The sequence below is a fragment of the Gallus gallus genome, chromosome 8, assembly GCF_016699485.2.
Source record: "Gallus gallus isolate bGalGal1 chromosome 8, bGalGal1.mat.broiler.GRCg7b, whole genome shotgun sequence".
Lineage (NCBI taxonomy): Eukaryota > Metazoa > Chordata > Aves > Galliformes > Phasianidae > Gallus > Gallus gallus.
Window position 1 is genome coordinate 19582257 of NC_052539.1, and position 26562 is coordinate 19608818.

At 45.1% G+C, this 26562-nt stretch overlaps 1 protein-coding gene across 35 annotated transcripts in view; it reads left to right on the top strand.

The window, feature by feature from the left end:
* PTPRF (protein tyrosine phosphatase, receptor type F) overlaps window positions 1–26562 on the top strand; it is a 342426-nt gene that overhangs the window by 83055 nt on the left and 232809 nt on the right. For 30 of the 35 annotated variants that reach the window (XM_040705351.2, XM_046944827.1, XM_046944822.1 and 27 more), the window contains exon 2: window positions 355–435. The exons of 2 other annotated variants lie outside the window; for them this stretch is intronic. The gene's annotated coding sequence lies outside the window, so the exon portion shown is untranslated. Of the gene's footprint in view, window positions 1–354; window positions 436–9269; window positions 14262–18700; window positions 26052–26562 lie in introns of those variants that run through there. 3 more of the 35 variants (XM_040705353.2, XM_040705350.2, XM_046944819.1) reach the window with 3 other exon arrangements.

The window sequence follows — 26562 nt, forward strand, 5'->3', positions numbered from 1 at the left end:
ATGTCACACACGGGAGGAGGGGAGGAATGCTGTCAGTGTGCTGGGGCTCAGTCTTTTGATCGTGGCTCTTCGAGGCAGCCCTGAGCCTTATGATCTGTGAAGGAAACCCCTGCCACTCCACATCCACACGGTGATGGGTTACTGTGGTGGTGCTGTCATGTCAGAGTAGGGATGGCACTGCTGTCCTGTGCTGTCCCACACAGGTGGGAATATGTGCTGAACCTAACTGCTTCTTCCGCAGGATGAGAGAATTCATGTCATTAAACGAAGCTTTAGCCTTTTCTGTTTAGTCTGTGAATTTCTCTGCTGTTACTGTTGTTTATGACACTTATTTTTGTTGTTTTTCTTTTCCAGGTATTTTTATGGCCTCTGTCACAGTAGCGTCTCAGCGTCTCGCAGGCATTTATGGATTTATTCTGAGAACGTTCCTGTGAGGTAGGAAACATTATTACCTGCGTTTTACAGACTGAGCTGAGGCACATTGAGATAAAGGTTGCAGGAGGAGTCTGTTGCACCGCCAGCAGTCAAACTCTGATTGCCAACAACTTGTTTATTGTCCTAATCACAAACCCAGCTACCTGTCTTTTTCCTTTCCCTTTTTTCCCCTCTTTCTTTTCTTCCTGGTCTGATGATTAGCAGAAACAATCTGCAAATGGCTGGGACGACCTCTGGAAAATATGATTAGGTTTCCTGCTGTCCTTTTTTAACACTGTTACTTATGAGTTAAAATGCCTTTCTAAAAATATCAGCAGATCTGTTTATGTTAAATGATTAACATGTTTAGACTTTCAACAGATAAGCTGTCATGCTTCTTTTTGAGTCAGTAACTCCTTTATCCTACCTGTCTGGGCTTGTGGCTGTTGCATTCTTACCTGCCTAAGCTAATGCCATCCCAATCACCTAAAGCAATGCCAAGAATTTCATCATCCATGCAAAGACGGGATTCATGTCAAGGCAGGTATAAAGTTTCTCAAGCACATTTAGGTATAATTACTGTTTAACTTTATTTTTCAGAGGTCTTTTCAAGCCAGTTAAAATGTTCACCTTTTGAGCTCCCAGATATTCTCCTAGAAATTGGATTTCAGTGCCTGATTAGCGATGCTGATCCCTTTCAAAAGTATTTCAAAGTTTGATGTGTGTGCGCACTGAATTGTAATTTACATCATAAAATCAAATGTAATGAATAACAGCTTGAAGAAATACACTTTTTTTCTTCAAATAAGGAAATTTTAAGATGGGTTTCCCTCGAGCCCTTCTTTCACCTCAGGTTGTTATTTAAAGTGTGACTTTACTGCCTTTTCTTAGAGCTGCATGAGCATAACAAATTATGAAGACATAGGCAGGCTCTCACAATTAAATATTTTTATTGTCTATTAAAATAAGCAACATTATTAAAATGATAACATTGCAAAGAAATATTTAACGCTACCTTTCTAGTTTTGTAGTCTGTATAATGCACACATTGAATTATATTCATGCTCTTTATTAACGTATATTATGTGTCATTGTGTCCCCAAGAATGAAACCCTAATGACTCATGAACTGTCTCAAAGTGTACTAAATAAGATTAAAGAGCTGGCCAGTGACCTTAACAGTCAATTAGGCTATGCATTACTCAACCCAATATTTGTGGAGTGTAGAAGGGGAGAGAAAACTCATTAGCTAAGATGCTGTTTGAAACAAACAAGACTTATCTAATACCAGGAACGGGTCTCGTTACTTACATGGAGACTGAAGCACTTAAAGTAGGTATGCGTGTCTGGAAGCACAGCAGAGCGGTCCTGGGAGGGTGAGGAAAGCCTGCTGGTAGAGCTGAAAGAGAGCAAGAGAAGAGCTTCAGTGCTCAAAGTGTTCTGGAATGGACTGTGGTGGGCGCAGGTGGCATTAGTCAAACTTTGGCAGCTCTAGGAGATGGTAGTCAGATGGTGGGATGTGCCATCGATCATGGGGTCATAGAATGGTGTGCGTTGGAACAGACCTTAATGATCACCTAGTTCCAACCCCCCTGCTGTGGGCAGAGTTGCCCCTCTACCAGATCAGGTTGCCCGGGGCCCCATCCAGCCTGGCCTTGGGCACCTCCAGGGACGGGGCACCCACAGCTTCTCTGGGCAGCCTGTGCCAGTGCTTCACCACTGTCTGAGTAAAGAATTTTCCCTAACAGCTAAACTAAATCTCCTTTTTGATTTAAAACAGTTCCCCCTTGTCCTATCACTATCAGTTGGTCTTCATCTATTTTTATAAGCTCTCTTTAAGTACTGAAAGGCACACAGTGAGATCTCCCTGGAGCTTTCTCATCTCCAGGCTAAACAAATCCTGTTGCCTCAGCCTGTCTTCGCAGGAGGGGTGCTGCAGCCCTATGATCATCCTGTGCTAGGGGCCCCAGGCCTGGATGCAGTGCTCCAAATGGGGCCTCAGGAGGGCAAAGCAGAGGAGGAACAATCCCTTCTCTCTCCCTGCTGCCACCCCTCTGTTGATGCAGCCCAGGGTGCAGGTGGCCTTCCTGACTTCCGGAGCACACTGCTGGCTCATCTCCAGCCTTTTCTCTAGCAGGACCCTCCTGTCTTTCTCAGCAGGGCTGCTCTCAGTCTGTTGACATACCTGGGATAGCCTCAGCCCAAGCGTAACACCTCATTAGGTTCATGTGGGCCCACTTCTCAAGCTTGTCCAGATCGCATCTCTTCCTTCTACTGTATCAGCTGCACCACTCAGCTTGGTGTCATGAGCAAACTGCTGAGGGTGCACTTGATATCGTTGTCTATTTCATTGATAAAGATGTTGAAGAATACCAGTCCAAAGATGAACCAATGGGGGACACACTGCTCATCACTGGCCTCCAGCTGAACATAGTGCTAATATTGACCACAACTGTCTGGCTGCAGCCAGACAGCCAATCCTTTATCTACTGACTAGATCACCCTTCGTAACTCATCTCTCTGATTTAGAGATATGGATCTCTAACACTTGAGGTGTTACGCAAAGATGGCATGCATGGGAGGGCTGGTTGCAGAAATCTTGTGTTTCACAGAAACAGAAGAGCAGGGAAGAACTTGTTGGCAAGGCATACTGCATGTGCTTTCTCAAAGTTGATTGCATTTGGATAGAAGGGGCAGCATAAAGGCTCAGAGTGTGTGCACCCACTGCAAAGCGGTTTGTGAAGACCACATCCCTGTCTCACGCAGTTCAGGAGAGGGAAGGTGGTGGATCCAGAGCAGCAATGGTGTTACATGCAAGCTGAGCTGGCAGCTTCGGTCATGCTGTTCTTCAGCCCATCAGTGGTCCTGTTCTACTCAATTTCCCAGCCTTTCTTTTTGGGTATGTCCAATTATGTATGTTTTCAGCTGAGACGGTCTTCTGTCATTCTTAATGTAAACTTGGGTTTTAGGAAATAAAAAATGACAGACTTGGCCCATGCAAAATGTGGCCGAAAGTACAGTTTGAGTGGCATGCAATAACATCTTTTAAAGTAAATCAACTTTTTTGAACTGAAATTGGGCAGAATCTCCCTGATCTAGGTCACATTTTATCTGCAGGGGTTTCTTCTAAAGTAATTTCCTTAATAAAGTCCATCTCGTTGTGGGGAGGGGAGGGGGGTTATAAGAGAACTGGGGAAAAAAAAAACCCAGAGTATATTTGTGTTGTTGAGGTGAATGGGAGGAGAAAAAAGGAAACCTTTTCTATCACGTCAGCCTGAATCTAAAGCATGTAGGGATGATTTTACAGGAGAGCCCCTGAAGATAAACTGTAACCTAGATTAGCAGAATTCAGATTAGGTTTTCAGGAGTTTGGAGGCTGCACTACATCCGGAAGCAATCCTGACATTTGCTTGCACTGGAATTATTGTATGATTGCTCTTTCAAGGATATACAAAAATATGTAAAGTTTCCACTTAAATGTTACAGTCTTGAAAGTAATGAACTCAAACTGGAGACTGTTTGAAAAGATTAAAACCAACAAAAACAGCCACCTAAAACCAGTGTTTTCCTCTTGCACTAGTTATTGCTGGCATAACGTTATCTGTCTGTGTGGTTATGGTTTAGGGGATTTGTTTTTAACATGCAACCTCTGGAAGTTGGGCATTGGGATTGCAGTTAAGAATGAAGCTTCTGCATGATCAGTTTTTTTCATTTGGACGTAAAAGTGCAAAGCAATTGTCATCAAAGTAACATTCTTCTCTTACAACTGTATAAATCTTTCTGGCTTTCAACTGATCTGCGCTTTGCTGTATGTGATGCTATATTGTAATTTAAAGGCTTTTCAGTAGTATAGGCCGTGTTTCTACAACACACAGGCACAAACCTTATGTGACTGAACAGTTTGATTGTGTGTTGTGCCACTTGGGCCACAGCACAGTAATTCTTAGTGCGAAACAAGGAGCTGCTGTGTCTGGCTGTAGTGTGGTGAGCAGTATTTTCTGGCTGTATGTTAAATGACAGCCTCCAAAGGGCATCGGCTGAATTCATTGGCACAGCTCAGTGTTCCTCATGCGGGGCTGTCTATGGTTTTTTGGACTTAAAGTCTTTATGGCCCTTTTATCTCACAGTGAGTGGAGTGCTTTAACAGTTTGGTGCCCAAAAGGCACGGCTGCTGGCAATTTACCTGGCTTCACACTGCATGTGCTGGAGATGCATGCAGGGAGGGCAGGGTGGGGTTTAAAGCTACAAATTCAGGCGAGTCAAACTCATTTCTGCTTTGAAGACGTATGCTTTAACTGTTCTACATGGATATATGTTTTCAGAAATGTATTTATGAAAAACATTATCAACAGATGCTGGAGATGTTACAAGACTTAAACAAATTTGCAAAATTGAACATGAGCATTAGCCCTCTGGTCTTTTTCATTTCCTTTGCTATTATACAATCAGCATATTGGTAGGTGGCTTTTGTTTTGTCGCTTCACCTCCTTAATTAATTTAGCTATCTGAGGGTTATGCAATAAAGGTAGAATCACCATAACTGGCAGCGTAACTTTGCCATCCCCTGTTGTCAGCACTGCTGGCAGTGTGGTGCAATGGGTTTGAATAGCTGCCATGCCGTGTGTGTTGTTTTTTTTTTTTTAACCTGTAACAAGTGCTGAACTCATTAAAAATACATGCTACCTCCTAAGTTAATGCGCATAAGAAGTTTTGGTACTGAGATCTCCTTTGAGGATATGTTTAACTCTAATTAACTTGGTTTCGTTCTGTCTAGTAGCAGAAGCTCAGTTGAAACCACCTAGCTTGGGTTAGGCTTCTGAAGTCAAGCTGTGTAGGGCATCAGATGGAAGAGCGCGCAGAGGTGCCTGCCTGGCTCCCGGTGCCTTCCTCCTGCAGCAGTGGTTATATGGGCCCCTGGGTGCTGTGAGGCAGCGTGGGATGGAGCCACGGCGTGTCGTACTCTCAGGCAAGGCTGTGGATTTCTAGAGGAACCTGAAATAATTGTTTTTTGCTGTACTGTGATTGAACAATTGCATGATAGCAAGCTTCCCGTACTAAAATGGATCCACTTAGGAAAGAAGGAATGGCAGCCTAGGAGATGGTCAGCGTTTCATTGGCATGGCTTTTCACTCTCTTCATTCTTCTCTTTTCTAGCCATGGTTAGTTCAGGGGTGATTTCAGTGGGTTCTGCTAATTGTGATTTGTTTTTCAGTAGAAGCAAGAAGCAATAAAGAGGTTGCTAATGGTTATATTTGTATTAAAAGCAAATACAGGCATGCGTGGGTTGGAAGTACTGTTTTCTTGTGGTGTTTTTTTTTTTTTTTGTTTGCCCTGGCGGTGTAGGAAATCAGGCTTTGTTGTTACGTCCAGCAAAACAGATTTCATTGAAAGATTATAGTATTTTGCGAGAGAAGATTTGCACTGTATCACTCGAAGAAAACACTCAGATTCAGATTCTGGAGTAGAAGCTGTATTTCGTGTAACTGGAAGGATGTATGGATTTGTTGTATTCTCTTCACAGCTTGCAAAAGAAAATATGTTTGCCTTTTTAGCCAGTGCAGTGGTTTTAGTCTTACAAAAGGATTTTCTAGATAGAAGCCCCAGGTAAAGCCGGATACTGGGTTTAAAAATCAGGGGAGAAAAAGACACCACTGGGCAATTTTGAATGTTCATTTCCTGAAAATTGGACCTTCTAAAGCTTTTCTGGTTGGGTACGCTAGAAATTGAGGCATTAAAACCACTAACTGCTTTTGAGAATGACAGCCAGGATCCCCATTAACGTTGTATGTCCTGCTTAGGGGATCACAGAGCAGAGACTGATGTCTGTCAGGGTGGAAAAGGAGCGGTTTAGGAAGTTCTGATGCTTCAGCTGAGATACAGTTACTGCACCTGGTTCATTTTGGAGGAAAAAAAGCAGAAATCATAGAGGATGATCTAAGGCTGTCTGGTTTGCTTTGCATAGAAGCAGGCTCGCTATGCTCCTGTAATAAGTTGCCGTGTCTCAGCTGTAAGGATGATAATATCCAGCTGATGAAAGTTAAATTATAGCTATAGCAGGTGGGTGCATTAAAACGTTGATGTGCTTCCAGATACCTGTCTGTTCACAGAGCGGTGCGACTTGCTGTGCTGGTTTGGACCAGAGGTCAGTCTAATTTGGTACCCTACCCCCGGCAATGATCAGCGCTGGATAACTCGGGGAATGGCACAGGAAATCGTGCATTTGGTTATCAAATGTTCTATCTGCTGGGGAAGTGTGGTGTTTTTTAATATATCAAGCTGAAACAGGCTGGTTTAGTCACTGAGAAGTGTTCCTTCTAATATGTGGTTAACTTCTAATCTTTCTTTGAAGAAAAGGAGCTTATTGACGTTTCTTAATGTTTTCCCTTCAGACGCTTGAGCTGAGAGTTGGTCTGTGCCATGTACAGTCTGTAATCTGGGTTGGTTTTTGGTTTTGTTTTTGAAACGTTCTTCTGCATCTCTGACAAAACAGAGTCATGGTAACTGAATAGTCTGGGGCTTTTTCCTAACGTTATAGCTGAAAGATAAAATACTAAGTGGGTTTCATGTAGTTATTGTATTGCTTGAGCGTGTCTTCACATTAATTAAAATTAATTTAAATGAGGTGATAGGAGTAAAGTACAGAGTAGGAAAAGGATAGATCAGAAAAAGCAGATAAGATAGGTGTATTCAAATAGTCAGAGCCTGATGAAATTTGCCCTAGGGTACAGCAGCAACTAGCCAAGCAACCTTCGAACCATTTACAATTATCTTTTAGAAATTGCGAAGAGCAAGAGAGGTCCTGGAGGACTGAAAAGGGCAGATGCGGTACCTGCCTTTGAAAAGGGGAGGTGTGGGGAATTGCAGGCTGGTTAGTCTAGCTGTGATGCTCGGAGAATTGGAACAAAGTTTTTAATCAGTTTCTAGGAATCGGGGGGATAAGATGATGGTGAGGGACTGGGGGGGAGCGGTGGCTTTTGACATGAGCTCTTGTGGCTTTTCTGTGGAACAGGAACACATACATATTAAATTATATGGTAAACAAGTAACTGTTTAAAGACCATGTTTGGAGAGTAGTTACCTATAACGTGCTCTGAAAATCAGGGGACCAAGGCGGGTAGTATGAACACACCCCTGTTTGTCTTGGGCTGAGCTTTGTTTGCTGTTCTCTTCACTGATGTGGGCAGGGGAATACTTGCAGCATCTGCAAGTAAGCCCAAACTGAGAGGGGCTGCAAGCATTGTGAAGCAGAGTTCAAAGTTAAGTGGTCATGGTAGACTGAAAAAGCATTTGGAAGCCTGCAACATGCAACTTAATGAACTGAAATGAGGAAATACCAAAGAGGGAGGACGTAGCTAAGCTGCACAGCTGCAAAAGAGCGCTTTGGGACATGTATTGGATGACCACCTGTACATGACCTAACAGTTACAGAAAGAACCAACTCCATCTGGAGTGTATTAGCAGGACTATAATTAAATATGAGGTAATAATTCTGCTGCGGTCAGTGCTGCTCAGCCCTAGATGTGGAGCTGTTGGTTTGCTGGGGAGTGGGGGGCTGGCTGAAGGCTTCCCCAGCCATGGCTGGGGTCTGGGTGGAGGGAGAGATGTGAGGCTGCTGGGACTACTGGTCTGGCTTTGATGTTAGCCCTACTCTGTTTGGACCAGGGACCCTCCCATCTGTCTCATTCTGCAGTTCAATAGACTGCCTGCATCTTCCTTCTCTTGAGAGGTTGAATTTTGGAATGACGGACCTCAGGTCAGTGGCAGCGTTCCTTTAGGTAACGTTAATCAGTGCTTCAAAAGGGGCAGGTATTATTAAGGTTGCTTCCCTTTGAGTAGAGTCTCTTAACGTAAAGACATTTGTTTTCTCAATCAAGTCTCAAGAGGAAGCACTGTAATCAGCTGTATAAATTTCCTCAGCACTTCAGCATTTTCTTTGTTAGAAGCACAGGAGCGTTTTCCAGGATATACTGGTGGTCAGCTTACAGCCTTTAAGGAAACTTTGCACCGAGCACATGGATTGGAGTGGGGTGCTCAAAGGAGATTGTAGCCTTGTAATGTAATAAACATTTCCCTAATCAAAGAAGCTTGTTATTTCCCGTCATAATAAATAGAAGACATGTGATGAGTGACTTCAGCATCTATTTCTTAATGTTTTGCAAAAAATAATGGCTATGAGCTCATAATAGTGATATGCAATCTGTAACGTGTGATGGTTAAATATTAATGTACATTGGCTGTGTTTAAAGATCAAGAATGGCTCTTATGTAATGAAATGTTAACTTTGTTTTAAGCTCCATCCGCTTTTGTAAGGGGGCTTCCAGAGGCAGTGTGTGGCCGTTTGGAGGGGTAGTCCGTTTGCTGAACCTTATCGACGATTTAATGTAATTGTTTTTCTTGAAAGGTTTTTCTGGGTTAGAACACTGAGAAATTAACACTCAGGTTTCTGCCGAGGGCCAATTTAATCGCTTAAAAACGTAGCCAATCTGCTTGACAGGTGACCACACAAAGCATTCACAGAGACCAGTGCTCCGTCTTGCTCAGCTGTCCCCTTTTCCTTAATCACACTGATGGTGGGCGCTTTTTTTTGTTCAGTTTTGGAACCAATTCCATTAGGCTGGCAGGGGAACGTGGCTGAGGAGCAGCAGCTGGGCGGGTATCTCCCATGATAGCTGTGACAGCCTGTGGGGTCTGTGCAGCCTTAATGCCTGTCCTGCCTGCGGGACAGGCCTTCCTGGCACAGTGGCACGGAGACTTTAGACCGTACGCACCGTCTCGGTTAATTGTGTTAGATATTTGTTCTCCTTGTTTAATGTTTGTCGAAATCTTGTAAATGAAGTTACTGCAGTGTGAAATTTTATGCTGTCCGAGTCTGAAATGATCCAGCTTGTCCTGTTGGGCTTTCCTTCGAGCTCTTTCTTGTGGTGGTTCTGCTTTGCTGGCCTGCGTGCAGAGGTGAGAACGGGGCTCTCTCCTCCTGAGTTTTGCTTTATGGTGGTTATCTCCAGGTACCAATACTGCTTTTTATGCTGTTGTGAAGGGTGTCTTGTTCAAATGAAGACGTTTCACCTGCACCACAGTTGGGTTTTTTGGAAATCTCAATCTGTTGATCTCAGGAGTACAAATTATTGGCGCTGCTGGAATCAGAGACCCTAACTGATGAGGTACACAAAGAGGAAGGGCTGATAAAATGTATGCTGCAGATGTTATGACAAGTACGTCATATTTTTTAGCTGGATAGCAGAGTGACTGATTGGCTGTAGACATTCCTGACACTGCCTGACAGAAAGGGTTATTTTATCTGAAAACAGTGCAGTTACAGATGAGAGAGCTCCTGAAAAACATCACTCACTTTTACTAGCGACATCCATCACTTCCTAATTATGGCTGCTCTCGGGTGGAGGAGCAGGTTCCTGCCGTTGTTCCTCCAGAGCTGCTCTCTCTCCTCATTGCCACAGCAGCATGGGTCAAAGCCGGTCCTTCCTCCGTGGGCTTGCAGGTTGAATTAATGCACAGAGGTGTCTGTCTGTGTCAGCTGGTATCCCTGTGTTACGGGGATGGCCGTGGCTCACCACTGTGGAAAGCGAACAACTTTGTAGTTCAGCCACCTACTCTGCAGCACAAGAAGGTCTGTTAAGCTCCTGTTTGGAAGTCAGAGCTTTCATTTCATTGTCCTTTGAAAAGCTGAATCAAATCAGAACAAGTCGTGAGTGCAGTGAAAAGAGAAACCTTTGGTACTGCTCAGAAACAGGAAAGGAGCTTTGATCGCACTTCCCTACTGTGTGGGTTCCCCCCCCAGGTCCCTGCAGCCCCAGGGCATGCATCGTGCAACCTCATGGCCAGACAGAGCTGCTGGGCAATCGCCCTCAAGGTTCTTTTCCATAGTGCTAAGTCAGCTTTGCTTCTCCCCTCAGAGCTTTCCGATCCCGGTGCCATGCTGCACGCTGACTGCTAAAGCCTGCTGCTGCCTGTGGGATGGGGCACAGCTCAGCCCTCCACCTCTTCCTTGCACAGGAGCAGACGCCAGCAGCTGTGCCCATCGTACAGTGGCCAAATCTATGGGAGGCTTTGTATCCATGGAACCCTCTGCGTGGCTGTGTGTCTCACACCCTGAATTGCCTGAGCCTCCTTCTGCTCATAGTTCAGATGCTGGGCTCTTAAGAAATGTGTTTTCCTTTGCAATGCTAAATAATTCTCTTTTGGTAGGCTGACAGCAAGAGTGGTGCAGGAGATTTACTTTTTCAGTGTGGTACTGTTTACATACGGATAAAAATAACAGTTGGTTGAAGTATTGTTTGCTTTTATGTATATGTGCACCATGTGTTCCACTCTTTCTGCCTGGAATTCTTTCTATTTACTTTGTGTGGCTCATCGATCAGAGCATAGGCATGGAGATGCTGAGGATGCCATGGTGATAGGGTTAGCGTAGGTGCCTGCGTACGTGGTGTCGTCAGGGAGGAATAAACGAAGGTTTTCAAAATCGTTGTTTAATTCCAGTGACTTTGCAGATGGTGAAGTACTTACACTTGCTGGAATGGCCTGTGCTGCCTTTTCTCTTTGAATACCTTGCGGCCTTTTCCTGGTTGCCAGTAATTGCAGTAATTAAACACACCTGGTAATGACAATGGCCCCCGTGCACCCTCTGCTTCTGAGGACACTGATGTCCTGAGGTTGGGAGCACCCATTGCCCTTGCATGCAGCCCTCGATTTAAATCTAGGCTCAAGGTGAAAGCTGCAGCCTGTAGATGGGCAGGAGGGGAGAGCTCTGTGTCCTGAGTGCATTGTGGCTTCCTCCTGGGAAGTGAAAGGAAGGACAACCAAGGTCCTGCTGAACTCGGATGGTGTTTGTTTCACCTTTCTTTCGCTTTGTGCTGCTAAAGTAGGGCTGTTTCTTCGCAAGGTGACCCAAAGGTGCTGTCTCTTCTTTCTGGTAAAAAGAGTGAGTGAAGAGGAGAGTAAAATAATGTAAAACACAGAGGATAGATTTAGTGATGCTGTGGTCCCAGACTTGCCAAAGCTTTGGTGGCCAAATACCCTGAGTGCTGATAATGGATGAGCAGTGCCTGTAGATTTCAGGTGCAACCATGGAGCTCCAGTCCTGTATGTTTACTAAACAACAACGTTAGCAATGTTGCTGAGGTTCTGGAGAAGGAAATGATTTGCATTAATGGCTAAGCTTTTCTTTTATTTCTTTTTATTTTCTCTGGGAAAGCCCGATTCAGAGTTTAGTTTAATGGGTGGGAAAGGTCAAGTGACCAACCAAACAGCAACAACAAAAAAAAAACAACAACCAAACATCTGGAATAGCCCCTACCCAATTTTTAAGGGCTGAAAGACTGAAATGGATCATTATCCATCAATTCCCCAAAGACTAATTTGTGGGGAAGGTGGTGCCAGAGCAGAGGCTTTTGCAGGGAAAGTGTGGGAGAGGCCATCTGTCAATATTGTTCTTGCTGCTTTTCCACTGCTTTTACAAATTGGTAGGCTGGGAGTTGTCTGTGCTGCAGGTAAAGCCTGTTTCAAGCCCTTGTGTGCTGATATTTTATTGAAGTGAGACACGAGCGCTCCAGGGAAAATGGCACTGTGAGATAAAGCACTCTGATACATTGCATATAGCTTAAATGTCATCTTACAGAAAAAAAAAAAAAAGATAAAGCAGATGTTAATTGTAAGACTGTACTTCATGTACATTTTTCTTAGTAAAGCATTTAATCTAATTCAGTGTATCTGAACACATATGACTGCTGTTTATCCATCCTAAAAATGTTCCTTTGAAACAGTTCTGTGATTATGCAAATACATAGTTTTAATAGAAGGGAGAGTAGGTTTAGCAGTCCCTGATTAGAGAGAATATTTTCTTCCAAGATGAGGAGTCTGAAGTAAGTTGATGTTATCGTTTGTTTTGAAGGAGAGAATTGTAGGTCCACGTTTTCTTCTACCCTCAGATAAGCAGTTTGACTGGAATAGCAGTTTTAATCTGTTCTAATGATGTTTTTTCCAATATGAAAGGGGCCAGGAGATGCATAAGTCTAAAGGTCTGCTGGTAATTGTCGAAGTGATGGGAGCTGTTTACAGAACATACGGTGACTGGGTTGTTGCCTCTCGCTGCGAGTGTGCGCGTGACCTTCGTTCGTGGTTTAAAGTGTAATTAAGGAATACATGCCTGTGTGTATTTAAAAACAATAAAACCATCCCGTGTGCAGACTGTGAGGTATTTAGGGATGGCAGACACAAATGAAGCATTTCGGTGAGTGCTGGTGTTAACTGTTAAGTTACATAGTGATGTTCTGATGCCTTTCTGCAATGCAGCTGTAATGGTGTCACATTAAATCTTTTCCTAAGCGTTACCTCATAGTGGTGAGGTCATGGCTGGTTATCTCATCTATGTAAGTAAAACTGTCAACTTTTCCATGTGGCCCCAAAGAAAAGGAACGAGGAAACCCTGACCTGCCATGCCTTTTGCCTGTGGTGCGTTCCAGGCCTTGTGCAGGCTTGGTGTGGAGTTATTAAATAAGTTTTGCTTTTTGTCTTTCTCTGTTGGCACAGCTGTGTGCCTTCAACGTGTGTTCAGTTGTGGAAACCTCGGAGAGAGAGGCAATCATAGGCAATTCTCTTCTGAAATCCTTTGAGGCCGGCTTTGTTGCTGCGTGGAGCCAGAGGTGGGACCTGATGGTCCTTGTGGGTCCCTTCCAACTCAGGATATTCTGCCGTTCTATGATAAATGCCTAACGTTTCTGGGACTATCAGGGTTTACAGTGGTTGCTTTGCAGTAGGTGTGAGTCAGGGGGCACTTACTGGGCGGGGGCATTGCTGCCAAAATGTCCCTGGCCCTGTCCCAAGGCTCTGCAGTGCGCTGGCGGTTCTCTGGGGCAAATCATGTGTTTGTTTGGCACATTGAAATAATGTAAATATTTCTAATAAGGTGTTGGTGTGTATGTCTAGAAATATGTATTTATTTAGCAGCTGCAGTATTTGAACCACAAACTGTGAAGAGGATAATGTAACACCTTTTAAATAGAGGAGGCAAGGAAGGGAAATTCCTGAATCGAGCCTCTGTTGGGCCGTGGAACTTGATAACCAGCCGTCTTAGAGTGTGGAATGAGAAGGGCATCACTAAACGGGGGGTAATGACCTGAAGACAAACACTCTCAGTCTTTTTATAGCAGAATATCAGACTAGTTGGAAAGAAACTGAAGCTCAGTTAAAAAAAAAAAAAAAAAAAAAGTTGAGCAATAAAATTATCAAGAGTGGGTGTTGTTGTTCTCCCCATCCCTACAACTACGGTTAGCTGACTGCATGAGGCAAGGGCTCTGGTATGGGATTGGTTTTTGTTGGTTTTTTTTTTTGCCTGAGGAAGGAAGGAATTCAAGGTCTGTTTTCAGTGCTGCGCGTTAACTGTGTCGCAAACTTTCCTTTCTAAGGGTTGGTGATAAATGCAAAATTGACAATTTCAGGAGAATTGATTAAAGAGAAATTTTTGTTTCATTACCTTTTTTCCTCCACCCGCTTGGAGAGATGACAATCTGGCCGGGGATCTTTCTCATCTCCCTTCTCGCTGCCTGAGATTAATGCCTGGACCATTTTAAAGGCCGTTAGTAGCAGGAACAAAAGTTAAAAGAAAACAAAGTCTCGTTTTCAGTTCCTTTCCCAGTTATTCATTTTGGATTCAGCACATGAACGACTTGTAGTTCCCTGTATGGCTGAGCCGCGGGATCAGGCCTACAATGGAGGCATTGTCATCACCTTTTCCTCCCCGCTTCTCTGTGCAATGAAGTTGAAATCCTGCTTTTGGCATCCAAGCTGTTGCTTCGGTGACCAATTTTGACTCCACAAGCATACATTGTGGTCTCGGTGAGTAGTTGAAAGAGTGTAAGGAAAAAGATAAATGTGTTCAAACACAACTCTGTTTTGCAAGCCTTCGAGGTGATTCAGAATAGAGTTGTTTGCGTATTTTACTTAACGTGGGATATCAGTTTGGTGTTAGGAATTCAAATGTCAGTGTTATAAATCCAGAAAATATAATTAAAGGTGATTTAACGTGCAGAACGCTGTGCCCTTTACACATGCATTATAATTACCTTTAATTTTTGATAGAGTTCTCAGTTTCACTGAGCAGCACTGTTTGTCTGCAGTTATTTAATTTTAGAAATAATTATGCTAGTTGCTTAAAACTCTTTTTCTGGAAGCCTAAAATGGAATCCGTCACTCGGGCTGTAGTGGATGCATCTCGGTCTTGCTGACGTTCCTGGAAGACTTCCCGTGCATCTAACAAGTTGTGTTAGGTGTTTGTAGAGTGAAGAGGGAGCTTTATGTCCATGACGTTTCAGAGGTGAAGGAATGAGGAAAAAATGGCAAATTCCACAAGCACCTGTGAAACAACTGCTTCACAGGTAAAGCAAAAAAGAAACAGCAGCCAATTTGGAGTGCGCAAATGGGTATTTTCAGGGAGAAGAGTGACACATGGTGGTCCAGCAGAGTTTTCCCACTCTTTGGATGCTTCCAGTAGGGATGTTGCAGGATCCCAACACTGCTTGCCATTGCATTAATCCCCTCTGCTCCGCTTTGTGTGGTTTGTGGGGTCGTTGGGCTGATGATGTCTCAGTGTGCAGACAGCCGGGCTGTGCAGCACGCACTCAGTAAACGACAGCTGTAATGATTTAATGACACCTCTCCTGTAACGTGCTGATGCCGCAAGTTACTAACGCTCCGTGGGCTAACAAGCCTGTCCATTCACCACGCTGGGCAGGCCGTGTTGTTAGTCTTCCCCAAAGATTAGTGTTTATGCTCCCTTGATAAAAGAAAAAGCACTCCAAGCATGTGTTCAAAGGGAGACCTCTCCTAGATCTGGCAGGCAATACAATATCGCTAATAGCTGCAGATACTTAAGTAGCCTATTTTCATAATCCCACAGGTTGTTGTTAAGAGCGTTTTCCCCTACTGGGAGAATATCTGTCCCTCTCTTGAACTTGTTGTCAGCTCTCACTGTATTTATGACCTTAATGGAGCTTCCAGCAATCATGCAAAGATAGAGTGGGCCCTCAGCACGTCCGTGTTTCAGCGTTACACTTTACGCCTTGCAGCACCTCACGCTGGTGTAGGTGAACTCTTTGGGTCACATCTGTACTGGGAGCGCAGACCTGTCGCATGCCCTCATAATGTTCCTTCTTCGGTGGCTGAGCTGTACTAAATTTAGTCTAGCTTTGTAGTTGCATTTTGCTCATTTAAATGAGACTATTCTCTTGGGCTAGATCACATCTGCTCCTGAAATAGTACTGAGGGCAGAATTAGTAAATCAGCCATTCTGGTGCATTTTCCTGAAATCTGGTGCGTGAAAGAGAATAGATTGACAACCCAGTAACTTCTCACTGAGCTTTGTGGGGATTACTGAGTCAAAGGTACAGTGCAGGAACGCTGCACAACACAACTTGTTTTCCTTGTACAGTTTGTAAGCACACTGCGATGATTTAGAATTGGGAATGTGTTTTAAGAGGAAAGGCTTTGGTGCTGCTCTGGGCTTTGGAGCTCAAGTCACATGGAGCCGAACCAGATTGTATAAAGAGGATTTCAGAAACTGATAATAAAGGTGATAAAAGAATAACAAGTATATTGTTTATCGTCTCTATTTCAAAACAGAAGTTACCTGGGATACGTATTCTTAATTTTGATCAATAAGCCAATATGTAGAAAAGTTGAAGATTTGGCCAGGAAGGACTAAGCCTTCATGTTCAGAATTAAAAAGCACCTGTTGCTGAAATTTGAGCCTCTTATCCCTCTACTTAATCACTAAATAAAGGAAGAGAGAAGGAAAATAGTTTCATATTACTTATTTACTAAATGTCTTGTTCTGTGGTTGTATGTTGATCTGTAATTTGTAGGCTTTAAGAAGGAGGGAGGAGGGGAACCTAATTACAGTGACATTGTAATATTCTATTAGAGCCATATAAAAATAAGTATTTTGGTGAATTAGAACTGCCCGGAGCATCTGGGACTTCCCCATGGTCCAGGAAGCACAGGAAGTTGTCTAAGGACCGAATGCAAAGCATTACCACCGAGTGTTCTTGTCTGAGGTTGCTGGTGACCGTGTGAATGGGGAAGTAGTTGGAAGAATATAGGGCACCATCCATGGGCTGTTCTCCATTGTTTGTCATCGGTTGGTAAGGAGTTACACGTCCTATCTCATCTCTGTGCTGCAATCAGCTGTGATTCCCAGATCAAACAGCAAGGCAGAGACACAATCCTGGTCTGCTGAGAAAGGAGACAAGTCCTTGATGGCACCTTTTCAAAGAGCGGCTGTCCTCACTAATAGATCTTGATCAGATATAGCTCTGATACTGGAAGGAACTTGGTCTAGGTGGGTTGTAAATCCTGAGAGCTTCAGTCTCGTTTAGTGAATCTCTTCTAAAAGGTGAGGAAGCATGTGGCAGTTGCTCTGATCAGAAAAAGAAGTGGAAATGCACGAGTGCTGTGCTGAAACATAGCATTTACCAGAAGATTCCCCTTCCAAAGAGGCTGCGAAGGGTTTAACCTCCTGAAATGTTGAAAATGAAGGAGGAGTGCTTTTCTGGCTGTGGAAGCATGCTAGCGTTTTCCTTAGGGATTGTTTACTGCAGAGGACATAAGCTTTAGCAAATTTTTCTGATGTTATTGAAATATAACTGTATTCCCTGGTTGGGAGATTATTTTGCAAAAGAAAATCAATCTAAATACTGCCTCGAAATCTCTTTTAGAGGTTGCTAAGTACTTTGCAGTGTGCAGTAATTGGGTCACTGAGTGTAGTTAGAACACTTCTTCTGGAGGCAGTCTGGGCTTCAGCAGTCTTTACCTTGCTGCTCTTTCTTCCAGACCTGCTTTATCACTTGCATCAGACCAGGAGCCCACTTCAGGTTAAAGAGAACTGTACTCTTTTTCCGTCCTCTGCCTTTGCTTTTGACTCGTTATCAGTTGCCTGATCCAGCTCTCTTCACAAAGCTGTACTGATGCGTGTGAGGGACTGGGCTTGGATGCTGTGACCTCTTAACCCATCACCACCGCTGAAGGATGTGCTTCTCAAATTGCAGCCGTGGTTACAAGAGGTGGATGTATTACGTTGTGCTGATGACTGCTTACCTGCCTGGTGGTCATTCCTGTTCGTGTGCAAGATTCCAGCTCTTTTCAAAGAACCTGCTATAGTTTTTAAAGGACTGGAGTCAAAATCAGAAGTTTTCTACTATCTATAAGCATACAATTACATTGTTAGAGGCAAATAATTCTTTCATCTTATATTAACTGGAAGTTTTGGGACAATGAAATCGGATATTAAAAAAGTAGATCCTCATTTTCTTCTGTAGATACCTGGCACTTGGCTTTCAGTCGGGTTCACGGTGACTTACAAGTGGTTTTATCACTTAAAGCTTTAGGGGTAAACCCTGTATTGCTCTTCAAAATGTTTACAGTGTGAATAGGAATAACCTCAAAACAGGTGGGTAAACTGGCCCTGTCGTGGGGACTTGTGGGTGATAAATGTAAAGTAGTCTTAGTTCCTTTTAACAGAAAATGCATTCACCAATGTCTGTATATGGATTTTATTGTCAGTATTATCCTAGAATACAACAGCTCATTCCAGGAACAGTGATTTGTTGGTTTCAGACAGGCTGTGAAGAGTCTTTTCTCCACCATTAAATCTTTTGCAGGACATCAACTTAATTTCTTCTAGTGGGCTGGCAGATGAAGGGAGGTAGTTAAATTTTTAAACCTTTTAGTTTGAGGAATACTTCGCTTTTCATTATTGAACTTGGAGTGATGGATATTGCTGAAATCATGTATTTGTCCATATTAAATGAAAGCTGGCTGATCGCTCCCTTCCCACGAAGAAGATGGGGCCAGGCATTCTTAGCTTCAAGAGCAGATGTCTGCTGAATCTCGAATAACTGAACTCATAAACACAAAAAACCCTTGGATGTAGAAATAGCGAGCATTCTGAAGATCTCCTAGCAAAAATAAACTTGGTCTCATAACTACCTTTTTATTAAGGATTTCAAGGGAGGAGAACACCTTATCTTCACCAAGTCCACACTCCCTCACAGTCATGCTGTGTTTAATGCTCCTGATGCTGAGATTTATCATTAAAAGGTGATCTTTAAGTCACTTATACCAGCAGTATCCTGCTGTAATCTGTAATATAATTTTGTTTTTTTCCTTGCCATCTCCTATCCAGAGATCTTAATAATGTACATTGCAAAGTACCCAACGTTTGCCTCGTGTGCTGATGTGCCGTCCACATTTGTCAGTCCTGACTCTTGTTTACAGATAGTGGGGCTCAGGAATGTGCAGGTGGAGGAGGGTGTTCGGTGTTAAGGCATGTCTTATAAGAGCAGAAATAAAATACCTGCCTTGTTGGAGGCTGAAGGATTGGGAGGGTGCCTGGTACAAAGTGAAGTCCATCTCACTTGGGAGGAGACTGGGGCTTTATCTCCACCGCAGCCCCATCGTCTTTGTGGTATTGCTGCATCCCCCTGAAAACAGAGGTGGGCCTCCTGACTTTGAGAGGGGCAGCAGAGGCTGTTCCTTTGGCTTTGTCTGCATGCAGCAGCCAAACGCTGAGCTCTGATGTCCAGGCAGAGTGTTCAAACTGAGGGGGTTGCAAGATGATAAAGGTAGGCAATTTTTTTGTTTCACATAAGAGGCTGTTGTGATTCCACATGAGACATGTGGGAGGGCGGGGGAGAATCAACATTTGCCAAATAGCAGGGGATAAAATGCGGTGGAATGACAGAAAGTTTCTGTCAACATTAGAGAATGGCAGTAAATAAAAAATGAGAACCCGAACCCCCAAGAAATGGTTGGGGGGGGGGGGAGAGGAGAGGAGAAGGGTTGCCCCAGCATCTATTGCATCTGAAGTCAGTTCACCCAGATCAAGAAGTGTTCCTCGAGGCCATGTAAAGTGCCTCTGAATATTACCTCGAAATATTCTTACTATTAAATTGCTCTCTACGTGTGTGTGGCTATGGCAGGCATTTTGTGCAAATGCTGGGCCACCGAGCCTGCTGGCAGCACTGCAGCTCAGCAGTATGTGCGTTAGGAAACCAGTGGGTGAGCACTACTGGGCAGCCAAAACGACTTCTCCCTAAGCCCTGAAGCGCACTTGGTTGCAGGGCCCAGGCTGCGTGACGGTGTCTGCAAAGCATCGCATGGACTGCGTGTGCTCATAGCGTGGTTGGTGTTGGTGCACATCAGTACCGTTCACTGCAGTGGGACGAGGTGACAGCAGCCGCTCGGAGCTGTAGGGTGGTGAGATAACAAGTGGGGCTGGTTCAGACAGTGTGAGGGGAAGCGTTTTGCTGAGCAGCGGTGGAACAAAACCAGCTCTAAGGATGGCTTGCTTTTGTGTTCCGTTGGAGGAGCTGTTAAAAGTCTGAATTCCATCTTCCTGGTGGCTGTTTGAGGCAGGCTGTACCTGCCGGCGTGAGCCTGCCTGCGAGAGCTCTGAGGGCTGCTGGTGCTGCTCCTCTTCCATCAGCCGCTGAAGCAAAACGAGTGGGAGGTCTGCGAAGCCAGATCGGTGCTGAGAAGGGAAAGCACAGATCCCACTGCAAGGATTTAAAAATATGCTTTAGTGTAGCAGGGAAAGGCAGAGCAGGAAGGTGTGACTGGATGCCGCAGCCATAAATACCCGAGCTGGAAGCACAGCACGCGTCTCTCGGGGCACGGGGAGGAGCAGCAGCACAGCCCCCTTCCTGTCCTGGTGCCTGGCCCAGCTTTGGCCCGGCTCCTCCTGCCCGGGCTCAGCAGATGTGCTGCAGTCAGCCTGGAGGAAGTGTAATTTCTCTGGAGTTGAATGAGGCCAGGCTACTGACCTGAATTTGACTCCTGACCTGCAGTACTGCGCATCTGAGTTTGAGGGCCGGGTGGCTCTGTGGATCCACAGGGTCTCTTTCCCCACAACCAAACAGGGTTTTGGGCAGAGACTGCCAACGTTTGCTGGAGGGATGCAGGTGTCTTTGGGTTGGTGGTTGCAGAGGAGTTGCTGGGTGCTTCTAAAGAGAGAGTAGCATGCATTGACAACGTGGCTGGCCTGTGGCTCACCGTGCACTTGTCCCCCCTCCGAGGGATCCCTGCTGCTGTTTAGCATTCTGTGCACCATGCGAGGACCTGGGCCTTGTTTAATCCATTTGGTTCTGATTGCTTCCCTGTATCCACGGGCCGTGTCTTGAATTCAGCGCTTTGCATTACAAATCTGCTCTCTAGAGATGGGCAGGGTATATAGCTCCATCTGCCACGCTTAGTTAGAGCCTTTTTTTTTGTGGAGTCCCGCTAACAGGTGACAAGTGCAGCCCACTGAGATTCCAGCTAATTGTTGGTGCGTAATGATGGAAATGAGCGCCAACAGGACCCTCTTCTGCAAAGTGGTGGAGGGCAGCAGGGAAGGGAGGAGTGCACCTGAGCTGCAGTGCTGGTCCCGTGCTTATGCCAGCCCCTGAATGCCAGAGGAGATGCGGGGAGGAGCTGGATGTCTCACAGGGAGAGGATCATTTGTTCTTTTGTTTCATGACATTTGGATGACAGCATTTTTGAAATGGTCATTTCTGCGATCGCTATTAGGAGACAGCAGTTAGTCTGAAATCAGTATGTGAAAGTGCTGGTAAATACAGTGTTTATGCACCATCAGCAGAGAGGTGACCATTTTGATTTCTTATTGTTCTTCTGTTGAAGCTGAACCTCTGTTGTCACGGGGTTTCAGGAGATAACCTATGCATTTTTCGGCTTTTCTTAAGGCAGAAGATCTAGAATCCAAATATTCTGCAGATTTTTTTCCAGCACGGTGTTATGAGTTGTCGAAATGAAATGAAACAGTCAGTGGGATTGGAGGAAACTGAAGAATAAAATCCAGAAAACTTGTGCAAAGTAAATTTTGGTGTGTTTTTGTAGAAGCCTAATGACAAACGTCGGCTTCTGCTGCTTTCAGCATAGCGGTATTTACTCTTGCACAGTTTCATAGCTCTTTAAAATCTGTTCTCACGATGGTGTCCAGGAGGGAGATGAGTGCTCTCACTGGCTCTAGAATTGGGAGTGGAAGGTGCCAATGTGTAGGCATGTGGCAAGGCCACCTGTGTCCTTGGGTTGGGTTGGGATGGGAGCTCTGCACCGCCCTGCTGCTGGAAGCACATCCTCCTGCTGTGCTGCTTGCAGTGTGAAAGCAAAGCAAGTAGGGGTGGTGGAGCTGCTCAGAGGAAAATTACAATGCCTTGATGATAAAATATGTGTACGGAAGCATTTTTACATAAATATAGGTACATAAATATAAAATATGCCCAAATAATGTGTGAATATGAGGTGTATACATCATGTATGAAAGTCTTTTGGAAAGAACCTCTTAGCAGGTCTACGCTGAAGTCAAATAAAAAGAAAGAGAGCTGCTGGCAAAGTAAAACCCAGAGAGGCAGAACAGCAGAGGTTGGTGGGGGCTGCACGTTGTGAGGGGGAAGGTGCCAAACAAGGGCTCTGCCCGACCCACCGCTGCCTTTAGGGAATCTTCTCTTGGGGTTTTTCCACCTGCAGCACTGTCCCATAGCACATACGAAGTCAGGTCATCCCGTCTGGGAAGCTCCAGGAAAGGAGACTGAATTTTTTTTCAGAAAGCAGCAGGGAGGTTTGTATCATCCGCCTTCAAGTGTGCATTGTGCTCTGTGTTCCTGATGGCTTGGACAGCTGAATCTAAAAGCTGCTCTTGAAAACAATACGTTGAGAGATGAAAGTTTGGGACAAAGGCTCTGGCAGGTAGCTCTGAAATATGACTGTAGTTTAAAACTGTTCAGAAACAGCTGTAATGACTGTAACATCATCTGTTGCTGTCAGAGTGAAACACAATTTCTTCCTCTATGGGGAAAGTAGCTGGTTAACAGCCAGAGCCTTACCTCTCAAGATCCTTCTTCTTAGCTGGATGTGCTGAGGAAAAAAGGATGGCTTTCTTAAAAATACAGATATTTGACCTATCTTTATGTTAGTTGCTTTCCTGCTAGGGTTAATGAGGTGGCTGGCAGCTGGGTAAACTTAGCATATTCTCAGGTAATTGTATTAAGAGTGAAGTCTGAAAGGGCTGGGGTGGCTGGCAGCCCCTCTGCTGTCCTCTTTTCTCACTGCTCAAATGTGAGAAGTGGCAGAGGAGATAAAAACGTTGAAGGCTGTAGGTTGGTGTTTACCTTCCAAAGGCCACCAGAAGTGCTGATGCCCCTCTGGTTGTTCGCTTGAGAAGGTGAAGCCAACGCAGGTTGCTGCAGTATGGGCAGCCAGAGGTGTCAGGGCTGCACTGCCTGCCTTAATGGAAACTGGTCTCTGTGGTGACCCTGCATTTCTGCTAGTCCTGAAAATTGTTCATAATGCTTTTCAGAGGGAAAAAAAAAAAAAAAATCTATCGTGAAATTGGATATGGATTGGTATATGGAGGCCTGATGGGGAAAAAAAATACACTGGATAAATTTCGTTAGTGTTTGTACTCGTAAAAGTTCATTTCAGAGACTGTAAAGGATGAGAATCACATTGTTGGAGGTTTATGGTGTTACATGAAAAAAGTGCCTGCCTCTCCATTTCTGGGAAGCTTGATGTTCAAGCATGTAGCTTCCAGATTATTACTGAGGCTATATTGCCACCCTCCTCATTTCTGAGGTGATGTTTTGTGTTCCTAATGTATGTTTTCATTTTGATTCATTCTAGTTTCGCAGCTATGGCCTTAAGTAATCACTCTGAATAAAGCAAATCCGTTTTGGTTGCATCAACAGGGCATTTAATGTCCACACAACTGCTAATCAGTCTTCAATTTGTGCAATTAGAATAAAGCTCAGGTCGTAAGTGGTAGAAATATGGGGGAGTCTGAAGCTGCTGTGCCGTCATCTGTTCTTGGCTCGTGTGCTGCAGAGGGGATTTCTGCCTGCTCTGGAGCCTTAATTAAGTACCAGCCCTCTCACTGCTTCGCTGGCGGTCCTGATTCATCGGTTGGTCTGGAAGAAGACGCAGCCACGGCAGAAAGGACTGGGGTTTGTTTCTTGCTAGTATGTACTCATCATGCTAAGTGCTCCCATTGATTAGAGCAGCGTGCACACAGCTGCAAACAACACGGTTGGTGGTTTCTAGGAATGCTCGCTCTGCCATTCAGGAAGCCCTCGTCTTGTTGCTTGAGGACTTGATTTTACAGCAGAAGTGGAAATGTCAGGCGCACGCATGCAGGTGCTTGGAGGGGCTGTCCCTGTGGCTGTGCTGCTGCTGTGCCCACGTCCCTGCAGCACGGATGGGCCCTGGGGCTGTGGGTGGTGAGGGCTGTGCTGGCGGTGTGTGTGTCCTGTCATTTATCCCTGACTTGTAAATGGCAGGTGAAAAGCTTCAGCTAATGCTCCTTTAATAATTAATTGGTGTGTACAGGCACATCTTAGAGCCATTTTCATTTTATGTGGCATGATAGACTTTTGATTAATTACCCTGGCTTGTAGAGTTGTAATAGATTAGTGCCTTACTTAAGGGGAGGAAAGGCTGTACTTCTCTTGTCATTGACCAAATGCTAATGGATCAGTAAGGTGATGCAGTCGGCCGTGGTGCATGCTTCCCTGCTAATGCTGCTCCTCCAGCGTGCAGCCTGTTGTGAGTGCATGCTTATCCCCCCCTGGGCTGGGGGTTGGACTGGGGGTTGGACTGGGCACACCACTGAAGGCACTGGTGGCATAGAAATGAATTATGCTTGCAATAAAGTAACCCGAAACAGTTAGGTTCCCTCTTTAGAAACCGTCTTTGCAGGTGACGTCCTTTTGGCTGTTCTGAACCATGCTTAAATACTGGAAAACGTGTGAGGAAAAACAGCAAAGGGGGATGGTATCTGCAGCCCCAGGCAGTGAGGTGTGAGGGCCAGCCCGGGGGCCGCTCAGACCCCCATCAGTGCTAGGAATGGCTGGGGATGGGTTGTGGCAGGGGCAGGGCATGCCGTAACGGAGTCTGTACCATCCTGAACTCTGAAACGAGGCCCTTGGATGCTGCAGCTCTTCAGACTGTGTCCCACGTACACTGGGACAGAGCCTGGCTGTGCTGCTGTGTGACTGCTGGTTGGGCAGATGGACACAGAAGTACTGCAGAGAGACACAGTGATGCAGGCACCTGGGCTGTCTGCTAAAGTTTGGGGTGAGTGGGAAGATGGAGGAAGAGAGCAGCTATAAAGTAAGGCGATAAAAATGTCCCTGTTGTCCTTGCTGTGAGATGCTTGTGGGCCTTCTGGCTGAGTGCAGTGAGCAAAGAACAGCCTGTGGTGAAATACCCATAGCAGTGGGTCGTGCTCTCCTTGCTTCCTGTCACCTCTTTAACTAGGGTGAAAGAGGGGACGTGCCACATCCATAAACAGGTCAGCCTGCCCCGGCCGTGACACTGCTTAGGATAGAGCATCTTCTGAAATGATGCGGTTACATCAGTAACTTCGCAGGCAGTGTGAGCTCGTCTGCTCTCTGATGTCAGACACGTAAAACCTCAGTATATTTAGTTCTACAGGAGGAGATGGTTATAAAAGTCGGTGCGTTAGGAGAGCCTTGTGTCCGGGAAGGCTTTTTGTGAGGGTCGTGCCACGCTCATGAAGTGCCCGATAGCCATAGCAGTGCCAGCTGTGCTCACTGTCGCCCTCACTGTCCTTAGGCTGCGTGAGCAGAGATGAAAGGCTTTGCGGTCCGACACTTTCCCCGCAAGTTAATAAAGTTAAGGGACTGTTTTGATTCTCTCTGCCCCCCGTTATCAGCAGCTGATCGCAGAGTGGCTGGGAAGACTTCGTACAGCTCAGGATTGAAAGCCACTTGAATAAACTCAGGGTTTAATAAACAAAAGACTGATGAGATGGTTTGCTGCTTTTCTCTGCGTATCCGCCTAAGGCTTTTAGCTGTCCAGGAAAATGACATACTACATCAAACTAGTTATTGGTGGCAGGGTTTTTTTTTTAATATTTCATTTCAAGAAAGTTGCTGCTAAGGTTTTTCCTGGCTTCTGTTACACTCGAGTAGTTTAAGTCCTGTATAAAAAAGCTTTAACAGTCTGTGGTGGTAATAATGAATTTACCAACTCCCTCGAGACAGAAATCTTTGTGTTGATACTAACTGGAAAAGTCTTAAAGGTAACATTAAATAACATTTGAGCACTCTTTGCTGTAATAGGACTTTGACCTTTTTGTTGCTCCCTCCCCCCCCCCTCCAGCCTGGGATGCTAATGTGGGAATTGCACATGAGACGTGTGGAATGTCTGAGATAATTTAGCAGATTCTGCAGGTCCTTTCTTGTGGACAAAAATACCTAAAACTTGGACTTCTTCAACTTGGAGAGGAGCTCAAATTACAGTGCTTACACCCAGTGTACGACTTAACTCTCAGCTTGCTAACGTTGTCGAGATTGACTGCCCTGAAAGCTTTGGAGGATATGGGAATGTGCGTTTACAAACTCAGAGGGGTTAAGAAGGCTTGTAGTTAATCCAAAATACAAAAATGCTGCAGCAGCAAAACTGCTTCAAGCTCTTTTAAAAGTCCTTTCAAGTTAAGATGACATTGCTTTTGGTTTAATATAATGAATTCAGCAAAGCAAGAAGGCACTAGCTGCTCTCCTTGTTCCCACTCTCCGGTGAGGAAAGAGGGGCTTATAGGATTCTCATTCGGCTGAAGTAAGTTTGGCTTCCACGTAGCGGGATAAATCCAAGCAGAATGCTTACAAAAATAAAGAGCCAAGTGGATGCAGTTTTCTACCTCCGGTAACTTGCTGGAAACTCTCTTGTACAGCTGATGGAAAGGGGTTCGGGGATGGTGGGGTTTCTTGGGGCAGTTGAATAGTTTAAAAAGAAGTAATCGACTTTTTCCTGGTTCATTCAGCTGTCTGCTGGGTGGTTGGGTTGGTCTGCGTGGCGGTGGCTGCCTGCGAGTCTGCTCTGCTGCTGACTTGGGTTGTCCTTCCTCGTGGGTCCATGTGCGGGTGGGACTGAGTGCAGGCAGGCAGGGGGAAGGCAGAAGCGTGGGGCAGCGGCTGGGGGTTCGTGGTGAGCTGCAGGAGCTGCCGGCTTCCTGCAGCTGTGCTGTGTGATCCGATGATGTGGTTTGCTGCCTTCACTGGTGGAGAGGTGTGTCAGGTCCTGGCTGCCTGTTTCAGCCCTTGTTGTTTTCTGCTGCCTTTGCTTTGGA